Consider the following 25,025-nt stretch of genomic DNA (forward strand, 5'->3'; position numbering starts at 1 on the left):
TCTTCTACTCCTACAAATAAACAACTCATGTTTGAATTCACTCCAAATAATTTTCCTATGTGTATTAATGACCTGAATGCACATACACCAACAGAACATACAAAAACACCCACACATATTTATAAGCTGTTGGAGAGAAGGATCTGAATTTTTATTCTTTTGGCCCCCAAACTACTATAGTCCTGACTTTAGCATAATAAATTCTTGTTAAAATGAAAGAAAGAATGAATGGATAATATGCCCATGTGTGTGTTAGTCGCTCAGTCATGTCCGACTCTTTGAGACCCCATGAACTGTACTTCCAGGTTCCTCTGTCCATGGAATTCTCCAGGCAAGAATTCTGGAGTGGGTTGCCATTCCCTTCTCCAGGGAATCTTCCTGACCCAGGGATCAAACCCAGATCTCCTGTATTGCAGGCATATTCTTTGCCTTCTAAGCCACCAAAAATGTCGCTAGTTTATAATGGAAAATACAGGGAATCCCACAATCTGCATTATTATGCCAATCATTTATGAGAGTCAGCATTATGTCCTCTCCTCTTTTATCCCTGTGCCAGGACACAACATCACTTGCTGCACAGTCTAGGTCCAACAAGACCCACAGAGGATATGGTTCCTACCTACCACTTCTGAGCTCATATGAAATAGGATGCTGTGGGGTCACTTGGAGGAAATCCAGCCTATCAGTGGAGGAACTGATGCCCAGTTGGGTAAATTTCAGCCAATGAATCTGGAGGAGACGGGAAAGGCCAAAGAGATAAATTCTTCTCTTTTCCTTTCTCTGATAGATTATTCTAAGAAATAATGTTTCCACAAAGCCTGTCTGGAAGATCTCCCATATGACCAAACATCTACCTCTGTTATATATATTTTTTCTTTTTCTGAAGATGTGGGCAAATCGATACTGTACCATCTTGTACTTGCTTTTGTTCTTTTCCTGAATCACTTTTCTTTTCTTTTCACTCTTGCTTCCCTTGGATTGTACCACCTAGTAAAGCTTTAGCAAGTCAGCTTTGCCCTGATCTCTATTTTCTGGACAACCCAGGTTACAGCTGTTGAAAACTAAAGGGTCAGAGAGTTTAAATAAATGATCAGGGTCATAAAGCCTTTAATTCATAAAACTAAGTTTCAAACCAAGACTATCTGATGCCAAAACATATATTTTACTTTTCTTTATGAGAAGTTAGCTTCTATCTGCTGTGAAGGAGAAAAGTGCCCTATAACTAAATGCTATTTAATTTTACTTTAATAATAGAAAATACACTACAGCATATTTTATGGTCTTTCTATGACAGTATTTATCATTATATTGTACATGTAGAAAATGTGTCAAATAAGAAACACATTATTGCCTAAACATCAGATAACTAAGAGTTTAATTCTGGCATGTTCAATAAAACTAGCTACATTTTTGTTGTTTTAATAATATTTATAATTATTATTATCAGGAAGTCATGAAGAAATATAGTGGCCTTGAATCATGAAGATATCTAATCTCTAAATTTTTATTTTGGATATAGCCAAATTTAGCATGGATATAGTTATTGACTTTTCTATGTTGTTATTTTAAGTAGCGTAGAAAGAACTTGATGAGAAAGAAGAAAATAATAGTAAGCCCTCAATATAGTGCAGAAATGGTCATCAAGCTTGGGAATAAAAATCTATAGAATTATTGTGTCTCTGAATGACTAAGAATAATCATATTTTGTAAATTGTTTACTACTGTCTGAGATATAACACTATCACCTAGATACTCCAAACCTCTTGCAACAATTCCCTTACAAACAAAATCTTGATGTCTAAATTCAAATTACAGCACCACAAATAGAATTGCACCAGTAGCCTTTGTATCTGAGATCCATAGGCTTTAACACTTTGTTAACCAAAGAATGACTTGTAGCAAAACTATCATTACCCAGGAAATTCTTACCTGGACCATAACATAGTGCTTAACCCATAACTTGGCACACAGTCAATATTTGTTGAAGCATATTTTGTGGAAAATTCTTAAAGAGATGGGTGTACCAAACCACCTTATCTGTTTCCTGAGAAATCTGTATAAGAGTCAAAAAGCAACAGTTAGAACTAGAAATGGAACTGACTGGCTCCAAATTGGGAAAGAAGTATGACAAGGCTCTATATTGTCACCCTGCTTATTTAACTTCTATGCAGAATACATCATGTGAAATTCTGGACTGGATGAATCACAAACTGGAATCAAGATTGCCAGGAGAAATATCACCAACTCAGGTAGGCAGGTGATACCACTCTAATGGCAGAAAGTGAAGAGGAATTAAAGAGCCTCTTGATAAGGGTGAAAGACGAGAGTGAAAAAGCTGGCTTGAAACTGAACATTCAAAAACCTAAAATCACAGCATCCCGTCCCATCATTTTATGGCAGATAGAAGAAGAAAAGGTGGAAGCAGTGACAGATTTTTTTTTGGGGGGGGGGCCTCCAAAATCACTGTGGATGGTGCCTGCAGCCATGAAATTAAAAGACACTTGCTCCTTTGGAGGAAAGCTATGACAAACTAGATAGCATATTAAAAAACAGAGACATCTCAGATGTGAGAGTTGGACCACAAAGAAGACTGAGGACCTAATAATAGATGCTTTCAAATTGTAATGCTGGAGAAGACTTGGGAGTCCCTTGGATAGCAAGGAGATCAAACCAGTCAGTCAATTCTAAAGGAAATCAACCCTGAATATTCATTGCAAGGACTAATGCTGAAACAGAAGCTCTAATACTTTGGCCACCTGATGCAAAGAGCTGACTCTTTGGAAAAGACCCTGATGCTGGGAAAGATTGAAAGCAATAGGATAAGGGGGTGCCAGAGGATGAGATGGTTAGATAACATCACTTTCTCAATGGACATGGATTTGAGCAAACTCTGGAAGATAGTGGAAGACAAAGGAGCCTGGCATGCTGCAGTCCTTGGGGTTGCAAATAGTTGGACGTGACTTAGCAACTGAACAACAACAATAATAATTTAAAATTTCCATGGCATCTTATACAGTGTGTCCAGAAGCAAATTCAAGGACTGCTTCCTCCAGAGCTACCCATTTTCCACTTCTCTGTCTTGGTCAATGGGGCCACCGTTCATTCATTTTGCAAGTCTGAAACCTAGAAATTACCTTTGACGTTGCAGTTTCCCTCTCTCATTATTAGTAGCATCTGCCAATTTATCTACTATACATCTCTCAGCATTATCCACAAGTCTTATCCACCTTTCTTGTCATCACCCAAGTTCAACCTACCATTATCTCTCCCTGGACCTCTGCAAAAGTCCTTTAGATATTAATAGCTTTGTGTTTCTCCTCTTGCACCCTCTCAATTTAGCCTCCCTGTTGAGAAAGTTGTCCATTATTAATGAAAATTAGGTGATACTAAACCCAACTTCCCCAAAGCCCATAGTTTAAAACCATTCAGTGGCATAACACTTTTCGGTACTTTCGGAATAAAGACTCCCTGGGCTCTTTGATACCTAAGCTCTGCAGGAGCACTTTGAAATACCTGCCTGCTTGATATTTGTGCTCTTGTCACACATTGTCTCCTTAAAAGCATCATGGAGCTCCTGCCAGAGGGCCTCTGTGCATGTATATTCTAACATCCCCACCCCCATCTGTACACACATAGCTTCACCTAGTTAACTTCTATTAATCCTTTAGGTCTCAAATCTGGCACCATTTACCCAGGGAAGCCTAATCTGGTTCTCCACTAAATTGTACCACTTTCTTCCAGAAGACAGAGTTTTGATTGCTTCACCAATGGTGTATCTCCTCCATTGAATTGGGAGTTCCATGAGAGCGAATATTATGGCAAATTTGCTTTCCATCTCTCACCTTGAACCCAAAACATGGGATAGTATACAGAAGGTGTCAAATAGGGGACTCAAAAATATTTGGTGAGTGAGTGAATGACTTGTAAGTGAACCGTCCCTGCTCCACCAGGTTGTTACGCAAGTCAATCGAAGGAAATGGAATACAGTGGTTTTCTTAGCATCCAATACTGAACTTTTAAGTTGAGTTGAATGTGTTTTCTTATCATGATGTTAGGTTTCAACCCATAAAATGAGGGCACGGTAAGTTATCCCTGTCTTATCCCTCATAAATTGCTCTTAAAATATCCTGTGCACTTAATAGGTCTGTTCTATATAAACATTAATTTTTCCCTACTAATGAGATGCTACCATTGACATCATAGCCTGCCCACTACTACTGTTGAGCTGCATCTAATTTACTCTTGCTGTGAAAATAGCAGGTAATTAAGAATGGACAGTTTTGTTATAAACACTCTCCCCATCCTGCAAATACACCTCACACACACACACATTTCCCCATATGTACATGTGCATATATACAGAGATGCATAAACCTGTTTCTGTATCACCCACCACCACTAGCTTGTTAATTTCCATTTTGTAGTCAACTCTCCCTCTTCAGAAGGTAGAATATATATATATATATATATATATATATATATATATGTATGTATAGGCTTCCCTGGAAACTCAGTGGTAAAGAATTCACCTGAAGACATGGGTTTGATCCCTGGGTTGGGAAGATCCCTTGGAGAAGGAAATGGCAACCCATTCCACTATTCTTGCCTGGGAAATCCCATGGACAGAGGAGCCTAACGGGCTATAGTCCATGGGGTTGCAAAACAGTCAGACACAACTTAGTGACCAAACAACAAATACGTGTGTGTGTGTGTGTGTGTGTGTGTGTGTGTGTATAGATATAGATATATATAATTCAGAGCATTCATTAAAATATATAATTCCATGCTTACTTTATCTTGTAAAAATATGTAATTAATTAAATGGCATAATTGCAATGCATATGCAATGAACATTATGTATTGTAGGTAATTATACAAAGCTTTGTGTACAGACTTTCCCAAATGAAGGTTTCATGTAAATGAGTAATGTAAATGCACTTACAGAATGGGTATGTTGGTACTGAATGTGACTCTTCCTAATAGAATGGAAGTGTGCCCCAGTGGCATTGATTTAGTCCTCCTTTTTTCACCTCCCTCCTCCCTTTAAACCCCCAGTTAAGTAGCACAGTGGCTTTTCACCTCTCTGCCTGGTTCATCTGGCCCAGTAGGGCTCCTTCTCCCAATTTGCCCACACTGAGCCATGAGCACTAAATGAAGCGAATAATTTGGTGCATTGTTGGGGGGGGGTGGCAGTGGGGGTGGGAAGGGGAGGGGACAGCTGACAGTGAATGGTGTCAGCTGCAGAGGCAGCAGAAAAAGCCGACATCTTAATAAAACAGCCTCGGGCAAAATCCCATTAAAGCCTTCAGAAGCTTGTTTCCCTGCAGTTGAGCAGGTAGGCGTTGAGCAGGACGAGGCAGCCCTGAGTGCTCTCAGGGAGCCCAGTTCAAAAAAAAAATTGAGTGCTTTTTTTCCTTAATATAAATCATCCACCAGCCTAGCTCCTCAGAGTCATTTGCAAGGCAGAGAAAGAGAGAGCTAGCACGGCAGAGAGAAAAGGAGGGAGGAAAGACAAGAGTTGGGGAAAGAGAGGGATGTAAAGGGACGGAGTTCCTCCTCCACAGCAGGAGCGATAAGCAGTCTGCGTGCACCCATTAGCGGTGGAGTGCAGACCTCGGGCTGACCTTTGGAGGGAGGCGAGGGAACAGGCAGTGCTCCAGCAGAATCACAATGAGGATGGGGCATCCAAGAGGCGCATTGTCTGGCTGGCTCCTAGGCCAAAGGGGTGATGGCATATCCCTTGCAAGTAGTACTAGTTTGTGACTAAGGTGCCCAACTCACTACAGAACATTGATGAATAGCATAATGACTGCACATGGAAAAGCATGGCAAGGCAGGCCATTGGCGCTACAGTGAAAGGGAAAACCGAACGTGGGCACGGTACATCTCCCTCCCACTCACACATACAGTGCATGCAAAACGGGTGTCAGAATGAGCCACACTTAGAGCATATTTGTGGGTAGGAGTCCATTCAACTTTTTAAAGCTTCCAGGAAAGAGACTGCAGTGGCCCAGGTCTGATTCCTAGGTTTAAACCACTCCTTCCTTTTTTCAGGAAGTTCATTGTCACATCTAGCAAATATTCATCTTACTACAACTACAGACCATTTCCAATAAGAGTGAGTAGATTTTGTTGATGAGCACTTAAAATGAACAGAAAACCTTAATGTCATGCAATTGGATACTCTTTAACTGATAAAATCAGTGTTCTGCCTAAAGAATGACCATTTGTGCAATATGCACACACATGAAAGCTTGCACTTCACATCATTTCTAGTTCTGCTTTTTAAGTAAGGGTAGGTTTTTTTTTTTTTTTTTCCCAATAAGTGCAAATGATGTGATGCTGAAAACTGTGAATTTAAAGTCGCTATAAATGGAATCACATTTGAAACATGTTGAGTTTTCACATTTAAATAGCACATATAGCAAGATGAATCCTTAGCAGGGTCAATAATCTGAGGTGCTTTTTTGGTTATTTTCATGTAGGCTTTGCTTACCAGGTTTTCTGATGCTTTGCTAGTTAGCCATTTTTTGTACTTTGATTTTGCAAATCTGGCCTTTCACATTGGTGAGCCATGCTCATAAGTCTTGCTCAGAAAAGTGGTCATAGTGGTTTTAAGAGAAAATGAAAAAATTTCTAAGAAAACTTCTAAGAAGTTTTAAGAGAAAATGAAATATTTAAACTTAAATATCTTCTAATTAATCAAGCTTCATATTCCATCTTTGGCCAAACCATAAACAGACTTAAGATAAAGCTGTGGACATTTAGCTGAAATTGTTGATTTCTAGATGAAATTGTTGGTTTCTAGGCAAAATTCTGGAGAAGACAATGACACTACACTCCAGCACTCTTGCCTGGAAAATCCCATGGACGCAGGAGCCTGGTGGGCTGCAGTCCATGGGGTCGCGAAGAGTCGGACAGGACTGAGCGACTTCACTTTCACTTTTCACTTTCATGCATTGGAGAAGGAAATGGCAACCCACTCCAGTGTTCTTGCCTGGAGAATCCCAGGGACGGGGGAGCCTGCTGGGCTGCCGTCGATGGGGTCGCACAGAGTCGGACACGACTGAAGCGACTTAGCAGCAGCAGCAGGCGAAATTCCAGGCAGATTTCTAGCTCAGCCTTGCTTGAAGGCTCTCTTCCATCCATTCTTCCAATCTGCCTTCAACTCTGAAAGGATGGATCCAGTCCGAGGGAATTTAATGGGCAAGGAGTTAATGTTAATGCTGCATGGGAACTACTTGCCCTCCTAACTCAGGAATTCTCTGTTTCTCACTCTTAACATACCTTAACATTTATTTCCTTGAGTTTGATGGACATCTCTCTTTTTAGTGCCAAATGAAGACCCCAGTCAGATAGGCTTGTAGTAGATGGATTAGGGTAATGCTCTAGTCTGGCTTTCGATAAAATCTCTTTCCCGCTTTATTCCCTTCAGTTTGTCTCCTACTCTACCAGAATGGAAAGCCCATAAGCCAGTGATCTGAGCAGGCCCAGTGAATGCATAGCTCTGTGGGTTGTTCACTGTATACCTCAAGGAGGAGTTACAATACCTAAGATAAGGCACTAAGGTGTTCATTCATAATGCAGTTGTTATTCTAGATATATGGACCGGAGGTAAAAGTGGCCTTTGTGACCCACTGGATCCAGACAGGCTCACCAGCTCTTTTTCTGTTGGAGATGAGGGATGAGAGAAAGAAACACTATGTCAATACTGTTTTTTTGTTCTTTGGATATTTTGGTCAGTTGTACTTTTTTGGTGTGTCTGTCGTGGAATGTGGTTTGGCTCTAGAAAGCAGATCAAGAATTTGAGGTTTCAAGACTCTGTATCTTGGATATTTTCTGATCTTGGCACAATTAACATTTGGCATAGTTACTTCAGATTAGGGTGAAAGCAGCACAGCAGGCTGAGTATAAGGCCAAGCCCTGTGTGCAGGGACGAAGGCTCATGAGTAGGGAGAGACCTCTAGTGTTAATACCTCAAACTGCAAGTGCACCTGCAAACAGGCTGGGCAGGCTCCTTGGAGGGGAGGGGGCAGAACAGGAGGCTGGTGTTAGGAGGCTTTACGGGTTCATATCTTGGCTCTAGGAAGGCTTACATCTCAGGTGATTTGCTAGTGTGGTTTCTGGTCCTGTGAGCAATATCTTTTGTGGAATATATTGACCTGGGTCTTCATAAACAATAAATCAAGTCCTATTCAGCTCAAAACCCCCAGAACTTCCTAGGCTCTTGAATGGTGGTGGCTGGAATTGGTTTAAGTCTTCACCATCTTGAGTTATGTTCTCCTTTTAAACAATTTCTCATCCATATTGAATGACTGTGGTTACGTGTTTCAAGAACACAGAATATAAATTTAACTACAGTAAGATTATGGAATTCATAATCTCACAGCTTTTTAACTGCTAGAGAGAAAGGAATCTTCCCCTTATTTCCATAGTAGGAATTCCTAGGTAGACTTGAATAGTTAAACTGGTATCATATGCCCACTGCAGACCATGCTTGGTGGTTAAAGGCAGTTCCATTACTGGCCTCACAAAAGCCACTTGTAATGGTTCACAGCCCCATCCCGAAACTCTACTATTGGAATAAGAGAGTATCAATTCCTAAAAAGAAGTGAATGCTATTCAAGGTTGTCACAATAGTAAATTTTCACTATAACCACTTTCTTCCTGCCAGTTTTTCCCCAGCCTCCTCTTTTCCTTCCATATGAACATTATATTTTATGTGAGGTTGCCTATTTGTTCAGGTATAATAATAGCAACACTGTACATCATCCTATCTGCCAAGAATTTTTATAATCTCTCTCTTTCAACTAACTCACAAGCTCATGAGATAACATGATAGATGCTCTTATGTGCCACCCAAAAACCCTTTGAAAGAAGAACTTATCGCCCAGGCTTGAGGAGTGCAGTAGGCAGGAGACTTTACCTATCAGCTCCTAATAAGAATTGCCTCAGCTACAGACGGCTGCCTCACCCACGATCAAGCCCCTTCTGAGTTCGCTCACATCTGATGACTGATTGATGCCTACATAAAATGTTCTGGTCATCTTAGCCCAATTCTGGACACTTCTAAAAGACAATACTACTTCCAGAGCTCTCTATGAGGTTGTACAAATCTGCCCTTGGGTCTCTCTCACCTGACTTCTTTCTCTGTATCTGCTCCTTCCCCATTCTTACAGGTGTTGATTCCAAGCGTACTTCTTAATAAACCTCCTTTATGCTAATTAGATCACAAATCTAACAAATGGCAGGGCTGATAGTGTGACTCTTGACCATACACCCATAACCACCAAGCTCTCCTGCAAGAGGGTGTTTGCATAACTAGGCTTTGGTTCATCACATGAATCCACCATGGCTGCCAGGGGTGTAACCAAAGGCATAATCCTTAGGGATGAAAAGTAAACTTTTGGGTTTTCTATGCAGAGAAAGAGCCACAGACACTATAAAGCCACAACAGTTCCTTTTCCTACATAAGTGTATAGCAAGTTTGTTACTAAAAATTGTCAAAAATAAGAAAGTTTGTCAACGATTTCCCCACTTAAGTTAAAGAGGATTTAAGGTAATTCTTACAATGGTATTGCCTTCATTACCTTGCATCTAAATACATCTTTGTTGATGGTAGATGGAAAAATTATAATTGTTAAACTAGGAACTATGCATGACCTGGTGTCTTTTGTAATATATGGCAACCTTATATTTCCTACAAATGAACATTGTTTGAGTGAATATCGTTTATCACATGACAGTGTAGTATCATGAGACTGCTCAGAATTGTAGGCAGATCTGTGTCAAACTCTTGGTTCTTTCTGATGTGTATGTGTGATTCACTGTATTCTCTATGGTACTAAGCCAACACCTGCACAGAGTGGGTGACCAGTAAATATTGAATAAATAGACGAATGCATAAATGAATGAAATTTGGGAGAGTTCCTTAACTATTAATATATTCCAACTCTTAATTAGAATTTTTAATATCACTTCCTTTTAAAAATTTCCACTGGCTTTTCCTTGTGATCTGAAAGAGCGTTTTATATGGTGCACTGTTATACATTTATTAACAAAATGTGTTCCTGATCATCCTTTAGGATAATAATTGGAATTTGTTTCAACATTGCAAGTGGGATTAGTTTTGTTTGTTTACAGTCAGTTTTTCTGTTTTTTATTCCTAGTTTTTATCTGACATGTGACAATTTTTCTTGAAGGTCTGATGATTCTTGGATCATTTATTCAATTGTTTACCTGTTTTTTTTTTTCTATATATAAGATCCCTATTAAATTGGGTAGAACTTTCTTGGAATGGCAATAAGGACCAAAAGAAGAAATAAAGTTAAAATATTTCCACACATTTAGTAACTCTAACTAACTCTAAAAGCCACCACAAAAATAGGTTTGATCTTCTCCCTGTCCAAAGCTAGCTTCTAGTAATTGCTTTCTGTAGAAGAGGTGAGGCAGCAGAATTTCACTTAATGTGCTGGCTCTGGTCATATTGAGAGCTGTATACACAAGGAGAAGGAAATAGCAACCCACTCCAGTACTCTTGCTTGAAAACGCCCATGACCAGAGGAGCCTGGCAGGCTATAGTCCATGGGTCCCAAAGCGTTGGACACGACTGGGCGACTAACACATATTGAAGGAGTTGTAAAGGATGCAGGTGCATTCTGATGGCTGCTGTTGTTCTTGTCACTTGATTGGCCTCCTGATTTTTCAAAATTAGAATTTATTGAAGTATACCTAGACAAAATGAAAGGTATCATTTATAATGTGTATGTTTATCAGTGTTGATCAATGATAAGATATTTCCAGCACCATCCAAAGTTCCCTCATACCTTTTGGGACTTTCCTGGTGGTCCAGTGGTTAAGAGTTCACCTTAGAGTGCAGAGGTTGCAGGCGTGATCCCTGGTCAGAGAGCTAAGATCTCATATGCCTCTCAGCCAAAAAAACAAAAGACAGAATCAACATGGTAACAAACTCAAAAAAGACTTTAAAAATGGTCTACCTAAAAAAATATTTTTTAAGCAAAGTTTCCTCATACCTTTTAACCATTGATCCCCGAACTTCTGGCCCCAGGTAACCAGAGTTCTGCTTTTTTTTTCCCCCACTCTTTCAGCCACTGTGTTTTTTGATTGGGAAATATAGTCCATTTACATTTAAAGTTATTATTGCTAGGTATGTACTTATTGATATTTTGTTAATTGTTTTCTGGCTGGTTTATAGCTCTTCTCTGTTCTTGTCTTCTCGTTCTCTCTTCCCTTGTGTTTTGTGGCTTTCTTTCATGCGGTGTTAAGGTTCTTTTCTCATTTTCTTTTTTGTATTTACTATAAGTTTTGCTTTGTGGGTACTATGAGCTTCCTATGAATATAATGGTCTGTTCTAAGTTGATAGCAACTTAATTTCAGAACTTAATTTTTGTTTTCTCCGCACTCACATTTTATATTTCTTGTATCACCTTTTACATCTTTTTTATTTTATGTATTTCTTAAATAATTATTCTAGTTTTAGTTAATTTTGCTGCTTTTGTTTTTTCATCTTCATACATGCTTTATAAGTGATTGATCCATTACCTTTACTATATATTTATCTTTTCCAGTGAGATTTTTACTTTGACTTTTTGCTATTAATTAGGATCATTTCTTTTCAGTTAAAAGAAGTCCCTTTAATAGTTATTGTAAAGCTGATTTAGTGGTGATGAACACCTTTAGCTTTTTTGGTCCGAAAAACTCTTATCTCCCCATTTGTACTGAAAGATAACCGTCCTGGTAGAGAATTACTGGTTTGTGGTTTCAGCACTTTAAATATGTCATGCCACTCCCTTGTGGCCTGCAAAGCTTCTACTGAAAAATCTGCTGATAGCCTTAGGGGGTTTCCCTCATATGTAATAAGTTGTTTTTGTCTTGCTGCTTTTAAAATTTTCCTTTATCTTTTTATCATTTTAATTATAATGTGTCTTAATGGATTTCTTCTGGTATCTTATTGGAAACTCCCTGGACTTCCTAGTTCTAGATATCTATTTCCTTCTCCAGTTTAGGGACATTTTCAGCCATTATTTCTTCAAGTACATTTTCTGGACCTTTCTCTCGCCTCTCCTTCAGGGACCCCTGTAATGTGAATGCTTTTCTACTTTATAGAAAAGTAGAAACAGTCCCTTAAAGAATCTTCACTTCTTAAATGTCTTTTCTTTTTCTTCCTGCTGCTCTGTTTGGATGAGTTTATTGCTTTGTCTTCCAGCTTGATGATTTGTTCTTCTGCTTCACCTAGTTTGAAGAACCCCTTTAGTGTATTGTTCCGTTCAGTTATTAAATTATTCAGCTCTATAACTTCTGTTTGGTACTTTTACATATTTTCTATCTCTTCATTGATGTTCTCACTGTGTACATTTATTCTTCTCCTGAGTTTGTTGAACATTTTTATGACCATCGCTTTGAACTCTTTGCGATAGATTGCTTATCTCCATTTCATTAAGAGCTTTTCCTGAAGTTTTGTCTTATTTTTAGATTTGGAACATATTCCTTTGTTTCCTCATTTTTTCCTAACTCTTGGTGTTTGTTTCTATGTATTAGACAAATCAGCTGCCTCTCACAATCTTGAAGAATGACCTCGTGCAGGAGATGTACTGTGCAACCCCCTGACCACCAGAGTCGAGCACTCAAGGGGTGCTCCAGTGTGGGCTGTGTGAACCTGAGTTCTGCGGTGGCAGGGTGGGTGGGACTCTCATCTAGCCCACTGCATGCCACATGGCTTCCCCTTCTTCTTGTGTTGATCTTTATCATTAGTGTCTTCTAAGAACTAGTTTCATTTTAGTTAAGGTGATGAATAAAGTTTTATATTTACTTATTATTTACTGTATTTTAATTGCAAAATAAAACATTTAGAATAACACATCAAATAAAAATATAATCTAATAAATTGTTCTAAGATAGGCATTCTATAAACATCACCAGATCGTGTAATAGAACTTTGTAATCCACCCCGGAAGACCAATTCCTCTGCCCCATTCCAATCACAACCCATACCTTCCCTTGTATGTAACCACCATCCTATTTTTGTACTATTTACTTTGCACCTTTAAAGGAAGCCTGTCATCCAAAAGTGCCTCCTCAGGCATTATAATTCTGTGCATTTCTTTTTAAATTCAATGACTTTTAATTCTATTTTAATCTTATGTTTCCTCTCCAATTATTTCTTTTACTTATTGAAAAGTCTCCTACTAACCAAACATTGGAAATTGTGAGTTTCAGTGATACAATTTTTAATGGATTGAACTCAATTAAGATGTTTAAATGCATGCTCTAATTTAAAACATTTGTCACCATTTGAGAATCATAGGGAACCAATTTATTCACTTGAAATCTAGAAAATAAAGAGAAATAACATGTTTTAATTTTGCCTTTCCTCTCTAAACTATAACAGAGGATAATCAAATAGTACCTGAGAAATCTTGTCAAAGTATTTCCACTGATAAGGGAAAAATAAATGATATAACTAGAATATCACCTTTTTTAATCCCTAATTGATATAGGTTTTAGGCATCAGCAGTTCCCAACATCATCAAATAACAGAAAAACAGACCCCATGTTACTCCTGTATTTTTGCCTAACACTATTGATAGTTGTGCAAAAACAATAAATCTGAGGGTGATCCAGTTTCAAGATCGAACAGCCTATTTCCTGAAAACAAAGACAAAGAAACTGATTAACCTGTACTATGAGTGAGTACATCAAGGCTGTTTATTGTCATCCTGCTTATTTAACTTCTATGCAGAGTACATCATGAGAAATGCTGGGCTGGAAGAAGCACAAGCTGGAATCAAGATTGCTGGGAGAAATATCACCAACCTCAGATATGCAGATGACACCACCCTTATGGCAGAAAGTGAAGAGGAACTAAAAGGCCTCTTGATGAAGGTGAAAGAGGAGAGTGAAAAAGTTGGCTTAAAGCTCAACATTCAGAAAACTAAGATCATGGCATCTGGTCCCATCACTTCATGGGAAATAGATGGGGAAACAGTGGACACAGCGTCAGACTTTACTTTTGGGGGCTCCAAAATCACTGCAGATGGTAATCGCAGCCGTGAAATTAAAAGACGCTTACTCCTTGGAAGGAAAGTTATGACCAACCTAGATAGCATATTAAAAGCAGAGACATTACTTTGTCAACAAAGGTCCATATAGTCAAGGCTATGGTTTTTCCAGTAGTCATGTATGGATGTGAGAGTTGGACTCTGAAGAAAGCCGAGCACTGAAGAATTGATGCTTTTGAACTGTGGTGTTGGAGAAGACTCTTGAGAGTCCCTTGGACTGCAAGGAGATCCAACCAGTCCATCCTAAAGGAGACCAGTCCTGGGTGTTCATTGGAAGGATTGATGCTAAAGCTGAAACTGCAGTACTTTGGCCACCTCATGTGAAGAGTTGACTCATTGGAAAAGACCCCAATGCTGGGAGCAGTTTCGGGGAGGAGGAGAAGGGGACAGCGAGGATGAGATGGCTGGATGGCATCACCGACTCAATGGACATGAGTTTGGGTAAATTCTGGGAGTTGGTGATGGACAGGGAGGCCTGGCATGCTGCAATTCATGGGGTCGCAAAGAGTCAGACACGACTGAGCGACTGAACTGAACTGAACTGAACTGATGAGTGTATAGTCAGCAAAATCCAGACTTTGGGAAATGCTACAGGACAAATGGCATGGGTGTTTCAACAAGTGAAAGAAATGAGAAAAAAAAAAAAAAAACTTTTTTAAGTTTAATAATTTTGCTAGAATATACCTAGGCATTTTTTGGGGATGGTCAATATTATCAGATATGCAATGTAATCTTTCAATATGTAGCTTCAAATATTTTATTATTTCATAAAAGATACCTTGAATTATAGTTTTTATACTTTTTGTTTTATTGTTTTGGTTTTCTTCTTCATCTATATGTTCTTTGCATATACTCAATATTATCACTTTCTCTTAAATTCTGTTTGTCATCTATCTTGTTTCATTTGTTTTAGAAATTGTTTTTCCACCATCTATTTCCTTTAATGTGTTATCTGTTGTATTTATTAGCTCATGTCATGTGCTCTTTATAGCTTTTTATTTATTTCTAAAATTAACTTTCTTTTTCATACCTTAGTTCTATCTTCTCATGTAAAATTTTTTCTAATTTCAATTTAAGTTCTCTTTAATGTTCATTATCATATTCTTAACATCTTTACTTGTTTTAAAATAGTCTTAGTTTTGTCTATGGGAGTATTGTTTTGCTTCTTCCTCTTATTTTATTTTAAAAAATTTACATAGAATTTGATCTTAGTTTCTGTCTCTCATTTTTATGTGGAATTAGTTTTTTGTTTGTTTTGCCTTTTTATTTTGTTGTTTGGTTTGTTTGTTTGTTTTTGATGAGGCATAGTTTAGGAAAACATCCAACTTGACAGAAACTCATCTTCCTGACTTTGGTCTCCTCTACCATTTTGATTTTGACTTTCCCTTTCCTTCTCTCTTGCATAATTTTGACTTCCCTTCCAAAAGTTCCTCCTCCCTGTAGGACTCTGTTCTAGAAGAAAGCCCTCACTTTCCACTTCAACCCCCCTAAAAAATCTCCCTCTGATATATTCTGGAGTTGAGCTAATTGAGCTGTGTTTCCTTCATCCCTAATTATTCAATATGCTTTTGTGCATTACTCACCTTTTTATAAGTCATCAGAATATTTGCGTAATGGTGATGATCAGAAAGGTATTGATGCAGTGACATTCAGGTAGATTTTCTACATTTGCTAGAACTCCAACTAAACTAGATAACCTTTTCTTTTAGTCACAGTGTAAACACTCCCTAATCTTAAATTTCACCCAATACCTCTCCTGACTTTAGTGACCTAACACATTTTAGACCAACCAAATAAGAATAATTATTTGTTTGTTTCATTTAATGTTCTTTTTCCTTCTAATCTATTTTATGGAGTGTTTAGAAGGTAGAATAAACATGACAGCATAAATCACCATCTTACATTGAAAGTACTAATTTGTTTTTAGTATTGTGTAAAAATATTTGCAGCCATTTATGTAACATATGAATGATAATATGCTGATATTTTACTTCATTAACAATGTAGAAGTTTTTTAAAGTGTAATGAACAATTTTAACATGACATTTTAGTTTTTCCAGAAGACTCAATATTTAACTGAACTAACCAACTTGACAGATATGCAACCTGCCTGTATTGTAATGCAACCTGAATATAATAAAAAATATTCTACATATTCATTATATTTCTTGTTTATGCTCTTGGCCTTAGATTTATGTTGGTGTTTTGGGTTTCCACTGTTGTTTATAGTGCACTGTGAGATAAACTGAAGTGTAATCCATATATATTAGTAATTATAAATTCTTAGAATGTCAGAGTTGGACAAAGTACAAGATAATATCTAAACTGTTGTTTTTTTTTTAATCTGGAAAGAAAAAACCTGATGTTAATGAATGGGAAAATAAAATGACTAGATCAGATCCACCTGCCCTACTGATAGTCAAGTAGAGAGTAAAAGCAGTCTCATTCTTTCTTTTAGCTCCATTATAGACCACAATCTCTGTTTCCCTATGTGAGGTGTACATTGTGGTCTTTGGAGTGTTGTCTCTACAGAATGAAAATTCCATGTACCAATGCTTCTTAACACTGTTCTCACATATTTAGTTTTATGTTACTACACACATATACTACAATTTATTAAATTGAATTGTTTGGATTTTTACACTGTGTTTAACAGGGCAAATATTATCTCATTGGGTCACCTTTAATTTTTTTTTTGAGGACCAGAGTTAGGTTTTTTTTTAATTTATTTTTAATTGGAGGCTAATTTCTTTAACTTTAATTTTTATAAACATAAATATGGCATGTTGCAATGTATCCATCTTACAAAAGATCTATACAAAAAGAAGTTCATCTTATAAATAGTATACTTTTCACAGAAAGCATTGTGTTAAGGATATATTTTTTAAATTGAAGAGTCACAGATGGGTATTTTATTAGCAAATGGGGCAATTTGGGGAATTTGGGGATTATCAGGTTAGAAACAAATGAACAAGTGGAATGTGCTATAAATTCTCTCCCTTCCACTTTACTTCTTTTCTATTGTCTTTTGCTCTAATTCCTCTTTTTGTCTAATTTCTTTTTGATTTTCTGTTTCTCCATGATGTTGCCTCAGCATGCCTATTGCCTTTGCATTCTAAGCTGCAAATGACAGAATGCACTGGCGTCCCTGCTGTTGTGACTGACATGACCTTGAATCCCTGTTGAGATATCAGGCAGTTTGGCAGTGTGAGGGTCACTGGTAGGAGGTTTGTGTCTAAGTGGGACAACCAGATTTTAAGTTGCATGATATGTGCGCTCCAACTAAATGTATGTATCAGATAGTTACACATTATAGTGCTTAAACAAGTGTAGTATTGTATAAGCATATGTTTCTCTTATTGTTTCTGTGTGACAAAATACATTCATTTCTCTAAAGTGGATTAGCCAGTCTAGACATCCTATAAAATGCCAATGCAAGTATGGATCTTCTGTATGCTGGTCTTAGGAGATCACAGCTTGTCTTCAATGCTGCTCTTTTCTGGTCAGATCAGTACAGTTACACATTTTTTTTTTTTTTCTTTTTTTGCACTTTGCTAACTGAAAATATCAAAACACAGAATTTCTTTTTATTTCCTAAACAGGAAGTTACATATAACCAGAGCTCAAGAGGGAAAAAGTTAGCTGATAAATAAATACCCAAGAACTTCGGAAGAAAGTTATTTTTTTTTTTTATTACCCACTAAGCCACGATAAGGGTTATTATCATGAGATAATCATTCCTCTGGAGCAATACAAGACAGGGGACACAGCTGAGTGCTATCATGCCCATGGGATGTGATTAGCTCATGATAACAGCATCCCCTGGACTCATTGCTATTATGAAATGTCTATTCACCCCCCCATTTTCTATATATAAATAAATGATTTTGGCGGACAGATTCAATTCCCACAAACTGCAAGTTTGCATTAAAATGCTTCAGCTGTGAGATTCACAGATATTAATCTACCCTTTTGGAATGTTGAACAGTCAATCAGAATCCTTCTTCGTCTCAAGCTGTTTTATGATATTATTACAATGTATTTTGCGACGGAATGGCGGGTAAAGCAAGTTTCAGAGAAATAGGCTTGTTTGGGCTCGATTCAGTTGCTTGAGGGAAACCTCCACATAAAATGACTCTGCCTGCTCATGAAGGCATCCTAACTTTCTCATTATTTTTTTTTTCCTGCCTGACTCAATTTCTTTGCTGCCTTTTAGAAGTCTGAAGTTCATTCCTCTAACTAGATTAATAAAAGCAGATTCCTCATTTCATATTTCAGAATTGACAGGAGAAAATACTGCCCCAGTTGTCAGAAAGAAGTCAGAAAATACTAGTTCAGAATTTTTGATTTTAAAATTAACATAAAGTAAGATTGATATTGGGTTTAGGAATAAATAGAAAGCTTTTGGTATAATAAATTGATGATTATGTTTTATTATGAATTTAAGTGGTTTGTGAAAATTACACTGTAAATTTATAAAAATTAAGAAGTCAATGTCATTCCATTAAGCTGAAAAATTCTGGATGACAATATTGCTGGAGTGGAACCATCTCCATAGTAGTACTTATGAAAAGTAGAAACACAAAATTAGCACATAATCCTAGAACAAAATTTTCTCTCTGTGTTAAAAAAAGGTTTGTGGCACCCATGTTGATAATATTAGACTGAATTACTTGATTATAATATATTTTAAAAAGAGAGAGAATGTAGCATCTTCTTTGTCCTCAAATAATTTTATTATTTTGGGCATGCAGCCTGATTCTCATTGCTCTGAATTTTTGAGGATGTACAGGCATCCATCATTTAATAATGTAGTGTCTTTAATTAAGAAATTTTAAAAATGTTGCTTCTCCTCCTTCTTCTTCTCTATTAGTGTTGACTTTGGGGTATTAATGATAAAAGAAGTTTTGCCTTACAATGCCTTAGACCAGAAGAGGGAAGAAGTAATGTTAGCTTATACATATCATCTGATGATAAATAAAACTAATAAAGATAGTTCTAAGAATACTTTTAAAAAGCATATCTGATGAAAATACAAATTTAGTTATCAACTCTGGAATTGTAAAATGTATGTAAATAGTATTATTAAGTTATTTTAAAATATAAGTATTACTAATGTTTAATGTGTTATTATATTTACATTTCCAAGATTTATTAAAAAATGTTGGAATGAAATTCTGGAATTTTTAGATATGATCTTGAGTAGCTCTAATATCCAGTTATTCAGTCAAACACTAATCTAGGTGTTGTAGTAAAAGTGTTTTGTGGATGTGATTAGTATTTATTATCAGTTGACTTTATGTAAAGATTATTCTTGGTCATCTGAGTGAGTTTGATCCAATCAGTTGAAAAGCTTTAAGAGCAGAATGGAGAAAGAAGAAATTCTGTGGACTGAAGAGTCAGCTTATACCCAAGATTTCCAGTCCACACTTCCTGACAGCCTGATCTATGAATTTTGGGCTTGCTTAAATTGTTACATAACTGGATAGGCTAATTATTTGCAAAAAAAATAATTCGCTATATATAGATATATATTGTTGATTCTGTTGGTGGAACATTGGCTGTTACATTTATAAAAATAGAACTGATTGGTCTTATCTAATCCAAAGTATTCTTCTATTTTGATTGATTAAGCAACTTGGAGAAAGGATGACTCTGACTTGGGGTTCAAAAGAAAAGGTATAAATAAGGTTACCTCAAATCTCCTTAAAATTGGATAAAATTGCAAATGACTATGATACAAAAATGACTTTTAAGGGAGTCCAACACCAGGATGTATTTTTGTTATAAGAAATTAGAGGGAAAAAAAATCCTCTGTACATATAGAAGTAGCTATTAAGACTGAAACTTTTTAAAGCAAATATGTTTTCTTTTCATAATTCATCCACATGGCACTGTTACCTCATTGTGTGTCAAGTTTTGAACTAGACTCTGTGGACCTACCTTTTTTTTTTTTTTTTTAAACTTTACATAACTGTATTAGTTTTGCCAAATATCAAAATGAATCCGCCACAGGTATACATGTGTTCCCCATCCTGAACCCTCCTCCCTCCTCCCTCCCCATTCCATCCCTCTGGGTCGTCCCAGTGCACCAGCCCCAAGCATCCAGTATCATGCATCGAACCTGGACTGGCAACTCGTTTCTGGACCTATCTTTTATCAAGACGTTCAAGAAAGAGAGGACATAAAGCATCATTTTTAAATAATGTGATAATCACTATAATAAAAGTATGACGTTCAGTATTTGCACAAAAGGCAGATTAACTTTCTCTGGGTTACAAAAGAGAGAATGAGATTGAAAATGTGCTTGATGGCTTGATAAAGAAGGGAAAAATTAAACTGAGACCTGAAATATAAGGAATGACCAAGGGAAATTGAGTACATTCTGAGATAAAAAAAAAAAAAATAATAATTATAATGTTTAATGAATGAACAGTAAAGCATTTTGCAGAGATTACAAGGAGTGGTGTTGCTGCAACATTGTTGTTATTCAGTCACTAAGTTATGTCCAGCCCTTTCTGACCCCCATGGGCTGCAGCAAGACAGGCTTCCCTGTCCTTCACTGTCTCCCAGAGTTGGCTCAAACTCATGCCTGTTGAGTCAGTGATGCTAGTCTCCTTGCTGTCCAAGGGACTCTCAAGAGTTTTCTCCAGCAGCATAACTCAAAAGCATCAGTTCTTTGGTGCTCAGCCTTCTTTATGTTGCAATATGTGTCAAAGAAATCTTGTAGGTAGAGTTGGATCATAAAAGCCTCATTTGATGAGCTGAAATTTGTGCTTTTACTTTGTTGTCAACAAAAAGGCAGAAAACTTAAGAGCTGGGAATCAGTTTTTGTTCAGTCGCTCAGTCATGTACAACTCTGTGACCACATGGACTGCAGCATGCCAGGCTTCCATGTCCTTCACCACCTCCTGGAGCTTGCTCAAGCTCATGTCCATTGAGTTGGTGATGCTATCTAGCTATCTCATCCTCTGTCATCACCTTCTCCTCCTGCCTTCAATCTTTCCCAGCATCAGAAGCCTTTCTAATGAGTCGGCTCTTCGCATCAGGTGGCCAAAATATTGGAGCTTCAGTTTCAGCATCAGTCCTTCCAGTAAACATTCAGGACTGATTTCCTTAAGGATTGACTGGTTTGATCTCCTTGCAGTCCAAAGGACTCTCAAGAGTCTTCTCCAACACCACAGTTCAAAAGCATCAATTCTCTATCGCTCAGCCTTCTTTATGGTCCAACTCTCATATCCATACATGACTACTGAGAAAACCATAGCTTTGACTATAAGGACCTTGTCAGCAAAGTAATGTCTCTGCTTTTTACTATGCTGTCAAGGTTTGTCACAACTTTTCTTCCAATAAGCTAAGACTTTTAAACATATCTCTGAAGCAACAGGTTGTCTTGGAAGGAGAGAAAACAGAGGACTGGGGGAATAATCTGAGTAACCTCATGAAATCCAGGGGGAAAATCCTGAGCAGCTGCAGTAGAAATAGAAGTGAAAGGAAGAAGAAGCAGTCTAGCTCTATGTAGGTTGTAGGATGAGCCAGGTTCGTTGACAGATTGGATTTAGAAGATAAAGAGAAAACAATAGATTCCTGAGTTTCTTGATTTATCATGTATTGGTAGTTATTTAAACAGAATAAGGACTTTAAATGAAGGAAAGTGTTTTAAGGAAAAACTGGTAAAAAAAATAACAACCAACAAGCTGTATTAAAAAGTAAGAATGAGGGGACTGAGTTGAATTTATGAATTTAGAAGAAAAATTCATCAATGGGGACACAATTTTAGCCCCTTACAGTTGAAGCTATCTAATTAAGAATTAAGAATGTGAGTTATTGCCAATGATAGTCACTTTTAATTTGTGAATACTTTTATAAACTGAAAATATGAGATCCAGAAATCATTTATCTAGGTCTTTGATGAAACCTCAGAAACACAGTATTGTTATTATTTAAGAAAAACATTAATTCTAAGGTTTACAGAATTCTCTATATTAATCATTTTCAAAGTTATTTGGGTTCTTAGCACCTAATTTCCCCACAGAGAGAGGGGAGGTTTTCCTGTATACCACTGTGCAATAATCAGGATATCAAATAAATGTCAATTCAGTTTTGATAGTATCTACCCAGGGATGACATCAGATTCCACAGGTAAAGCGCTCAGTCTCACAAGATCACTTTCCATTTCAGAGGCCAATTGCAATTCTACATTGTTAATCTGTGCTTCTGACCAACTAAAAATTGGAGATTCTATAGACATCCTCCTTGGGTTCAATTAATTTGCTAGAGAAGCTCATAGAACTGAGAAAACCCATTTAATCACTCGTTTATTAAAAGGATATAACTCAGCTGCTGCTGCTGCTGCTAAGTCGCTTCAGTTGTGTCCGACTCTGTGCGACCCCGTAGACGGCAGCCCACCAGGCTCCCCCGTCCCCGGGATTCTCCAGGCAAGAATAATGGAGTGGGTTGCCATTGCCTTCTCCAATGCATGAAAGTGAAAAGTGAAAGTGAAGTCACTCAGTCGTGTCCGACTCTTAGAGACCCCATGGACTGCAGCCCACCAGGCTCCTCCTTCCATGGGATCTTCCAGGCAAGAGGACTGGAGTGGGGTGCCATTGCCTTTGCATAGGGCAGGGTGTGTGGGAAGGACCAAAAAGTTTGCACACCCTCACCAGGCTCATTGCTTTGCCAGTACCTTCACATGTTCCTCAACCCAGAAGCTCTCCAAACCTTATTTTTAAGGGGCTTTTTATGGAGATTTCATTAGGTAGGTATGATTGACTACATCATTAATCAGTGGTGACTGAACTCAGTCTCTAACCCCTACTCCCTCCCCAGAGGTCATGGGGTGGGAATGAAAGCCCTAGTCTTCTAACCACATGATTGGCTCCACTAGCAAAAAGTCCCAATCCTTAGTTGGGGTTCAAAAATTACTTCATTGACATAACAAAAGACACCTTAATTGCTTTCATTACCCAGAAAATTCAAGGGTTTTAGGAGCTCTGCACCAGAAATAGGGAAAGGACTAAATATACATTTGCTATTATAAATCATGATATCATAAGAGTCTTGACTCAGTGCTATTTTGTACCATTGGGTGGAGTGTTACAGAGGATGTGAAAACAATTTAGTTTTATTTTTTCAATGACATAATTGATACATTGGTGGATGTTCTCAAGGATAACTTTGATTATTCAAATTTTTGCACTTTTTATTTTTTCAAGTGTTGGGGAAGAAGAAATTTTCCTTTACCCTTCTGAGTTCTTCTGGTTGGTCTAAGAATTAAACTGGCATGAGACAGATTAACAGGAGGAAATCAAGTAAAAGTTTAGCAACATATAAAAACAAATAAACTTATAAATGGGAGTCACCCAGGAAAACTGATTAACTTACCAAAATGGCTTAAGCCCTCACCTTTAATATCATCTTTAGCTAAAAATAAAAGAGGATGCTGGGAGTAGTGGCTTGGGACTTCAAACAAGAGGAAGACAATTCACATGGTAACGGAAAAGTAATGTTCAGCACATAAATGTTTGCTGGGCCTGCAGACACAATGGGACATTGAGAGGAATTTTAATGGACTTTGCTAGTTTCCACCCTTTTGACACACCTAGTTCATACTGTAGTTGTATCTGTTGCTGGCTCCCTTCCTGGAACAAATTATCTATCTACATTATTTTAGGCAGATAGGAGGAAGGTCAGAGTTTCTTCCTGAATGCCTTCCTTAAAGAGATTACTTTCATTGCATTTCTGGGCTTGCACTTAGAGAATCCCAAAATGGATATAAAGTAAAAATTGCAATCCATTGTTTGGAAAATGCATTACAAAACATTCAGGTGAGAATGAAGCATTTCTGGCAATGCTTGAGATCATATGTGAGATGATGGTCATGAAGCTGGCAAGCTGAGGCATTTTGCATGCCCTCATTTTATGACTCTAGTAATTCATACCTCCTTGGGCCAGGCCAGATGGGGTTGCCTCTGTTAATTTAACCAAATATCTCTGTTACATTAATTTTCTCCCTTTTGTGGCTCCACCAGATAACTTCATTGAGCTACCAATGATGCTGCCTGTATCCCCACCCTCCAGCTCGCTGAGAGGCGTCAGCCAGTTAGGCGTGGATAAGCCTGCAGAAGATGCTCTATCATTCCTTCTGATGTGCCTCCATTAGGACTGGCACTGCCTGGCCTGCCTCTCATCTCCCAGTGACTACCCCATTGCCTTCAGCTTCACCCTCCTAGATACAGTTCACCTTCTAATGAAGGCATGTCAACATCATTGTGGAACACAAACCAGTTTTGTTTTGTTTTGTTTTTAAACACAGCTTAGTTTTCTTCTAAGGGTTTATAAACCCAGCAATCCAGTAGAGCGGAATGTGGCCCTCTGTGGATAGTCCGGGTCTTTGTGCCTGAAGGACTCCACCATTGTACACCTGTCTTGACAGATTGGGGCCCTAGAACAATATCGCTTAGTCACACACTAACCAGCAGGGGGAAAGTCTGTGCCTTTTATTAAAGCCTACCTACTGGCTCAGTGTTTGGAATTCAGCTCTACCTATAAATCAACATCAGAGCATACAACCCAGCGTGTTCACGAGCTTTGTTTAAACATCAAAGAAAGAACACAGACAAGCACTATGATAGAAATATAACTAATCACTTGCAAATACATCTTTCCTGTCAGTAGGAGCTTAACCTTTCTGTTTAACGTGACTGGGAGAAAGTGCACTTATTTCCATTCTATTTTCTTTAAAGAGATATAGAATTTTGCTATGAAAAAGAGATTATATTCTTTTCTTAATGTAACACAGAGTGTAAGCATTTCAGAGGGTTCAGTTAAAGGGAGCCAGAAGAAATTGATTTCTGTGGAAATCTAAAAGCTCTTTATCATATAAGGGAGGATGAATTATCCAGTGAATCTAAACTTGCTACAAAGAATGAACTTGTAATCAAGCTG

This window comes from Bubalus kerabau, chromosome 3 (genome assembly GCF_029407905.1).
Source record: "Bubalus kerabau isolate K-KA32 ecotype Philippines breed swamp buffalo chromosome 3, PCC_UOA_SB_1v2, whole genome shotgun sequence".
Lineage (NCBI taxonomy): Eukaryota > Metazoa > Chordata > Mammalia > Artiodactyla > Bovidae > Bubalus > Bubalus kerabau.